Here is a 7,259-nt window from a genome sequence, read left to right on the forward strand (position 1 = left end):
CTCCTCTCTTTATTGTCTGGCTCAAATGGGGGTGACTAGGGGTATCTTCAATAATGTTTTGGTAATAACAAGGAGGCCTTGTGTCCTTAGAAAGAACCGTCTAAGCATTTATACCATATGGATTTATTTGCTACATCATTCTCCTTAAAATGAAAAGGTATTTAGGGATGTGCGTGATCAATACACTAATACTCTTCTTTTTGCTTTTTTTCATTTATTTTCTGCTTTTTTTTTCTTTCTTTCTTTCTTTCTTTCTTTCTTTCTTTTTTCTTGTGGAAAGGTCTCCTAAGCATAGTACTTCTTCACAGCATCAGAATTTACTGACATGAGTAGGTCATTTCCATCCATAGTAGTTAGTATTAGTGCCCCTCCCGAGAATGCCTTCTTTACGACGAATGGTCCTTCATTAGTTTGGGGTCCATTTCCCTCTACCGTCCTTTTGGATTGGGAGTATCTTCTTCAGCACCAGGTCTCCTTCTTGAAAGTAACATGGACGAACCTTTTTCGCAAATGTTCTCATGAGTCATTTTTGGTATAACTGACTGTGGCATATTGCAGTCAACCTCTTACCATATATCATATTCAGCTGATTGTACCGGGCCTGAACCCACTCTGATTCTTCTAACCCTGATTCTGCCATAATCCTGAGGGAAGGGATCTCCACTTCGACGGGGAGGACTGCCTCCATCCCATACACCAATGAGTATGGTGTTGCCCCGGTGGAGGTGCGGATTGAAGTGTGATACCCATGCAAGGCGAAAGGTAACATTTCATGCCAGTCCTTATAGGTTACTACCATCTTCTGAATAATCTTCTTGATGTTCTTATTTGCTGCTTCTACCGCTCCATTCATCTTAGGGTGATAAGGTGAGGAAGTGTGATGTTTGATTTTGAATTTATTACACATCTCCGTCATCATCTTATTATTCAGGTTAGTGGCGTTGTCTGTAATGATTTTACTAGGCAGCCCGTATCTTCACACCAACTCCTTCTTGACAAATCTGAGCACAACTTTTCTGGTCACACTGGCATATGAGCATGCTTCAACCCATTTGGTGAAGTAGTCGATTGCCATGACGATGAAGCGATGTCCGTTAGAGGCTTTTGGTTCGATTGGTCTGATCACATCCATTCCACACATGGAGAATGGCCAAGGTGCCAATAGGATATTGAGGGGGTTAGGTGGAGCATTTATGTTGTCTGTGTATATTTGGCATTTGTGGCACTTCCTCACATACGCACAACAATCTGTCTCCATTGTCAACCAAAAATATCTCGCTCTTAAGATCTTTCTGGCCATGGCATGTCTGTTTAAATATGTTCCAAATGATCCTTCATGGATGTCCTTGAGGATCATCTCTGCTTCTTTCTCCTCCACACATCTAAGAAGTACTATGTCGTGGTTCCTTTTGTAAAGAACGTCCCCATCTAGAAAGAAAATCATGGCTAATCTTCTTAATGTTCTTTTGTCAGTCTCAGAGGCCTCTCGAGGGTATTCCTTTCTCTGGACGTATTTCTTGATGTCATAATACCAAGGTTTTCCATCTCTGCTTGTTTTGATAGCACAACAATAAGCTGGTTGATCTCTAGTTTCTATTCTTATGAGTGGTTGATCATCACCATTTATGTGAAACATTGAAGCAAGTGTGGATAAGGCATCATCTAGCCTATTATCATCTCGTGGGATATGGTAGAAGCGGATCTGTTCGAATTGCTCCATCAGTTTTTGTAACTATTCTTTGTATGGTACCAACTTGCCATCCCGAGTTTCCCATTCTCTTTTCAGCTGGTGGAAGACTAAGACAGAATCTCTGAAGACTTCTATTATTTTAACCTTCCTTTCCAAAGTTGCTTGTAAAACCAAGGCACACGCCTCATACTCAGCTATGTTGTTGGTGCAGTCAAAACATAATCGGGCAGTGATAGGAGTAAAGTTGTTTTCTTGGGAAACAAGCACGACCCCTACTCCATGTCCAAGTGCGTTGGATGCTCCATCAAAAACCAGTGTCCATACTTCTTCTTCTATTGACTTTCCTGATGATAGATTCATAATATTCTCATCTGGGAACTCTTGGTGAATTGACCCATGCCTCTCATTGGGTTGATTAGCAAGGTACTCTGCAAGAACATTGCCTTTGATTGCCTTCTGTGTCACGCTGCAAGAAAACTGCCTTTGATTGCCTTATGTGTCACGTACATTATATCATACTCTGATAATAAGACTTGCCACCTAGCGATTCTCCCTGTTAATATGGGGTTTTCAAAGATGTATTTGATTGGGTCCATTTTGGAAATCAACCAGGTTGTATGGCTTAACATGTATTGCCTCAGACGTCGGGATGCCCAAACTAGTGAACAGCAGGTGCGTTCCAACATCGAGTATCTTGTTTCACAATCGATGAAATTCTTACTTAAATAGTATATGGCTTGTTCCTTCCTTCCAGACTCATCATGTTGAGCTAGCACACATCCCATAGAATTATCCAATACTGTTAGATACATTAGCAGAGGTCATCAGGGTACTGGAGGCATCAATATCGGGGGACTTGTCAGATACTGCTTTATGCTCTCAAAGGCTCTTTGACAATCATCATTCCACTTTATGGGTTGGTTCTTTCTTAACAACTTGAAGATGGGTTCACATGTGGCGGTCAACTGGGAAATGAATCTGGATATGTAGTTCAATCGTCCTAGGAAACCCCTGACTTCTTTCTCCGTTCGTGGGGCTGGCATCTCGATAATTGCTTTTACCTTCTCATGATCAACTTCAATCCCCTTTTGGCTGACAATGAAGCCCAGAACTCGACCTGATTTGACTCCAAAGCTGCATTTTGTAGGATTTAACTTGAGACTATATTTCCGGAGTCGTTCGAAAAGCTTTCGCAGATTCACTACGTGTTCTTCTTCTACCTTAGATTTGCATATGATGTCATCCACATCGACTTCTATTTCCTTGTGCATCATGTCATGGAACAGAGTCACCATGGCTCTCTGGTATGTGGCCATGGCATTTTTTAGGCCAAAAGGCATGACTTTATAGCAAAAGGTCCCCCACAGGGTGATAAAAGTAGTTTTCTCTATGTCCTCCGGTGCCATTTTGATTTGTTGATAACCAGCATATCCATCCATGAAGGAGAAAAGAGCATGGTCTTAAGTGTTATCGACCAAGACATCAATGTGGGGTACTGGAAAGTCATCCTTAAGGCTAGCTTTGTTCAAGTCTCGATAGTCGACACAGATCCTGAGTTTGCCCCCCTTCTTCGGTACCGCTCCGATGTTAGCTACCCACCCAGGATATATGGAGACTGTTACGAACTTGGCTTATAACCATTTCTCGACCTCTTCTTTCACCCTCGGGGAGATTTCTGGTCTCATTCTTTGCAACTTTTGCTTGACTCGATAAGAATTGGGCTTCAATGGTAGTTTATGCTCCACTATCTTTCTATCCAATCTGGGCATGTCGCTATACGACCAGGAAAAGACATCCTTGAATTCGTATAGAAGTTGTACTATCTTTTCATGTTCTTCCTTTTTCATTAGGGTAACCACTTTCACCTCCTTCTTATCATCCTCTGTTCCCAGATTTATCAGTTGAATAGGTTCCTCATGTGGCTCAATTTCTCTGGATTCTTGCTCAACTAACCTTAATAGCTCAGGTGGTGCTTCCCACTCTTCATCACTGTCTTCCTCATCGATTAAACTGACCAGATGGTCATGACTGTATGAGTGGCTAGTAACATTGTTATTATTTATGGGGTTATCGTTGGATCTGCATTGGGGTGGATGACATGATTAGTTTTTTTTTATCTTGGTTTCATTGTTTTTCATTTTTATTTTGCTTGTTTTGGGGGTAATGTGTGTGTGTGAGCTATAAAATATATATAGAGAAATGAGACATGATATATGAAATGCATTTATCGAGTTTATGGCTTGTACTATCTGGAAATATAATTAGATGTCTTAAAAAAATGAAATGAAAAGCAAGTCAATAACACTAGGTATCGCTAGTATTTTTATTACATGTCTTTATAAAATACTTGTGGTGACACATCCTCTTTTGTCCATTTGCCGAGTAGGGTTCCTAGAGGGCATTGCATCACGTAATCGATCAGGTCTTCTGGATCATTGTCCTCCACCATAACGATTGTCCCATATGCAAACCCAGCACTGATGAAGGTCTGACTGATGTGTGGGATAAGAATACCTCCAGTCGCGTATTCAGACCGTCCTGGTCTAGCCAATCTTTTCTTCCTTTTTTCTTCAGCAACTCTTTCCCAGTCCTTTCGAGTAGGCATGTAGCTTAGACCATACCGCCCTTTTATGCTTTGCGGCACCACCATATTTTCAATTCCCTGACCAAACTTTCCAAGTCCTCTTCCCGGTTGGTAACCCTTATTCAGCATTACTATAGCCATCAATGATGATGTCGTAGAATCATGGTGCCTTAGTGTCTGCATTCCCTCATTCACCAAGGAGGCGCTGGCAATCTCCAGTCCCTGGAAGGAGGTTTCAAGAGCCTCTTCTGCCGCCTCGATGTAGGGTGTTCCAGAGGGTTTCGATATCAACATGTCCTCCTCCCCCATAATGGTCAGCAGTTTCCCATCCATTATGAATTTTATCCGCTGGTGTAGAGTAGAGGGTATAGCTCCTGATGCATGGGTCCAAGGCCTTCCCAACAAACAACTGTAAGAAGGGTTAATGTCCATGACATGGAATAAAATCTGAAAAATACATGGCCCTATCTTTATGGGCAACTCTATTTCTCCCATGATGTCACTCTTCGATCCATCAAACGCCCTTGCTATCATTGAGCTTGGCACTATGTATGAGGAATCCAATGGGAGCCTAGAAAATGTCATTTTCGACATGACATTCAATGTAGATCCATTGTCTATTAGGACCTTACCGATTAAGCAATCACAGTACATTACTGAAATGTGGAGTGGACTAGTGTTCTTTATTCCTTCAGCGGGTATTTCTTGCTCACTAAAGGATGTGTAATTGACAGCCACTATGTTGTTGATTATACCACTGAGCTTGTCTGTGGTTATGTCGTGGCTGACATGTGCCTGGTTTAGCACCTTTAAGAGTATGTTTCGGTGGGACTCAGAGTTAATCAGTAAAGCGAGTATGGAAATCCGAGCTGGGGTGCGACTTAACTAGTCTACCACCTTATATTCACTTTGCTTTATGAATTTCATGAATTCACAAGCTTCCTCATTAGATACTCCACTCTTATCTTGAGGCATGCACAGTTCCTCCAAATCTGCTTTCGTTTCTTCTTCTGTGGGAACGATCATCTTAGCTTTCCCTTTGCTGGTGCTGATTGGGTTTTTTTCTATATATGGGGCACTGTAAACACGTCCACTTCTAGTTACTCTGCTAACTCCGGCTACATTGGTGACATAAGGGGGGTGCTCTGATTTCTCGGTAGTGTTCTCCCTATATATCCACGACACTGCCTTGTCTGAATTGTAGGGGAAGGGTTGAGGCTTTGCCTCTGTTACGGGCTTCATCACTCTTAGGACTGGTACCCATCGTGGTGAGGGCAACGACGTACTATGCGGAATGTTAAATACAGGCACGAAGCGGGTCATTGCTGGTCTCCATGTTGGGCTCCTCTCTTCCTTGCCTTGTGTAACAACATTTACACTTTGGCACTTGGGACCTCTCTCTATAGTGATTAAACTCATGTCCAACATCTTTTGCAGCAACAATTTGAACTCGGAGCAGTCCTCTAGATAATCTTCATCTTCCCTCAATCTTCCCATCTTCCCTCAATCTTCCCTCAATCTTTCCACCATCCCATGTCTGCACATCTCCTGGTAGATAATCTTCATCGAAGTCTTTATCTCATGAACTTCCCAAATATACAAACCATCTTGTACTCCCTCTACAACATTAACACATTAGCTTCCATGATTGGGCAATGGGTTTCGGTCCACATCTGGTGTATTTTCCTCAAACACTAGTTGTTTTATGTTTATTAGTTGTTGAACCTTATACTTGAGAGCTCGACAATGTTCAATGGAGTGACCGACGATCCCGGAGTGATATGCACATGTAACATTTGGGTTGAACCAAGGTCCTAGTGAATATGGAATCTTTCCTACTATCGGGGTTATGAATCCCCCTGCCATAAGATAAGCGAAGATCTCCGCATAGGTAACAGGGATGGGGTCGAATTGTGGAGTTTTCTTTTCATTAGGATTGTGGTGGAATGTGTTATAGCTTGTATGGGGAGTGTTGTTGGGTTAGGATGGATATTGGTTGGTGTTTGGGTTGTATGGCATATATGTGTTGGAATTTGGCGGGGTGTAAACATTAACGTTTTGATTTGGTTGAGTGTATGTGTTTGGGTTTTGGGTTTGCGTGAACCAAGAGGGCTCATGGTGGTTATCTCTAGTGTTGCGGGTTGGATATTTCTTGGGCTCGGCGGCCACAAAATTTGTTTCACCTTCCTTCTTCTTTAAAAAATTGGGCTTCTTCCTTGAGCCCGTGTTTCTTTCGAAAATCTTCCCACTCCTCAGTCCTCCTTCCAACTTTTTCCCAACCTTGATTAGAGCATTGAAGTTAGTTGCTATATTTCCCATGAGGAGTTCGTAGTATGGGCTCTGTAGGGTGTCGATGAAGATCGATAGTTATTCTTCTTCCTCCAGACGCGGCAGTACCTGAGAAGCTAATCCTCTCCATCGTTGGACATACTCCCGCAAGTTTTCTGATGGCTTTTTAGACATACTTTATAGTTGAGACCTATCAGGTGCTGCATCTTCATTGTACTTTTACTGCTTGACAAATGCGTTAGAAAAGTCTACAAAGGTCATGATTTGTGCCTTCTCCAAATGAATATACCAGCTCATAGCCGTGCCTATCAAGCTATCCTTAAAGCAATGTATCAGGAGCTTATCATTCTCATGGTATGCCGACATCTTCCTTACGTACATGTGCAGATGGCTTTTGGGGCATGTAGTCCCATTGTATTTTTCAAACTCTGGTATCTTAAACTTGGGCGGAAGCACCACATCCGGAACCAAGCACATTTCAAAGGTATTTTTTAAGTCTAGGTAGCTTGCTCCCTCAATTGCTCTCAATCTTTCCTTTATCCTCTCCATCTCCTCTTTGTCTTGAGCTTGAGAATAATTCTAGTAAACTGGGCCTTGGGCAGAGTCTTTAGGGGCTACCTGAGTATAGCTAGGATGCATCATCTTATTTTTTGCATTTCCCGATGGGAGACCATGTGTAGGGTCCTCATCCTCCCC

At 42.3% G+C, this 7,259-nt stretch overlaps 1 pseudogene; it reads right to left on the reverse strand.

Moving 5' to 3' along the window:
• LOC109327722 lies at positions 286-5,771 on the reverse strand (annotated as a pseudogene).

This window comes from Lupinus angustifolius, chromosome LG15 (assembly GCF_001865875.1).
Source record: "Lupinus angustifolius cultivar Tanjil chromosome LG15, LupAngTanjil_v1.0, whole genome shotgun sequence".
NCBI classification, from domain to species: domain Eukaryota; kingdom Viridiplantae; phylum Streptophyta; class Magnoliopsida; order Fabales; family Fabaceae; genus Lupinus; species Lupinus angustifolius.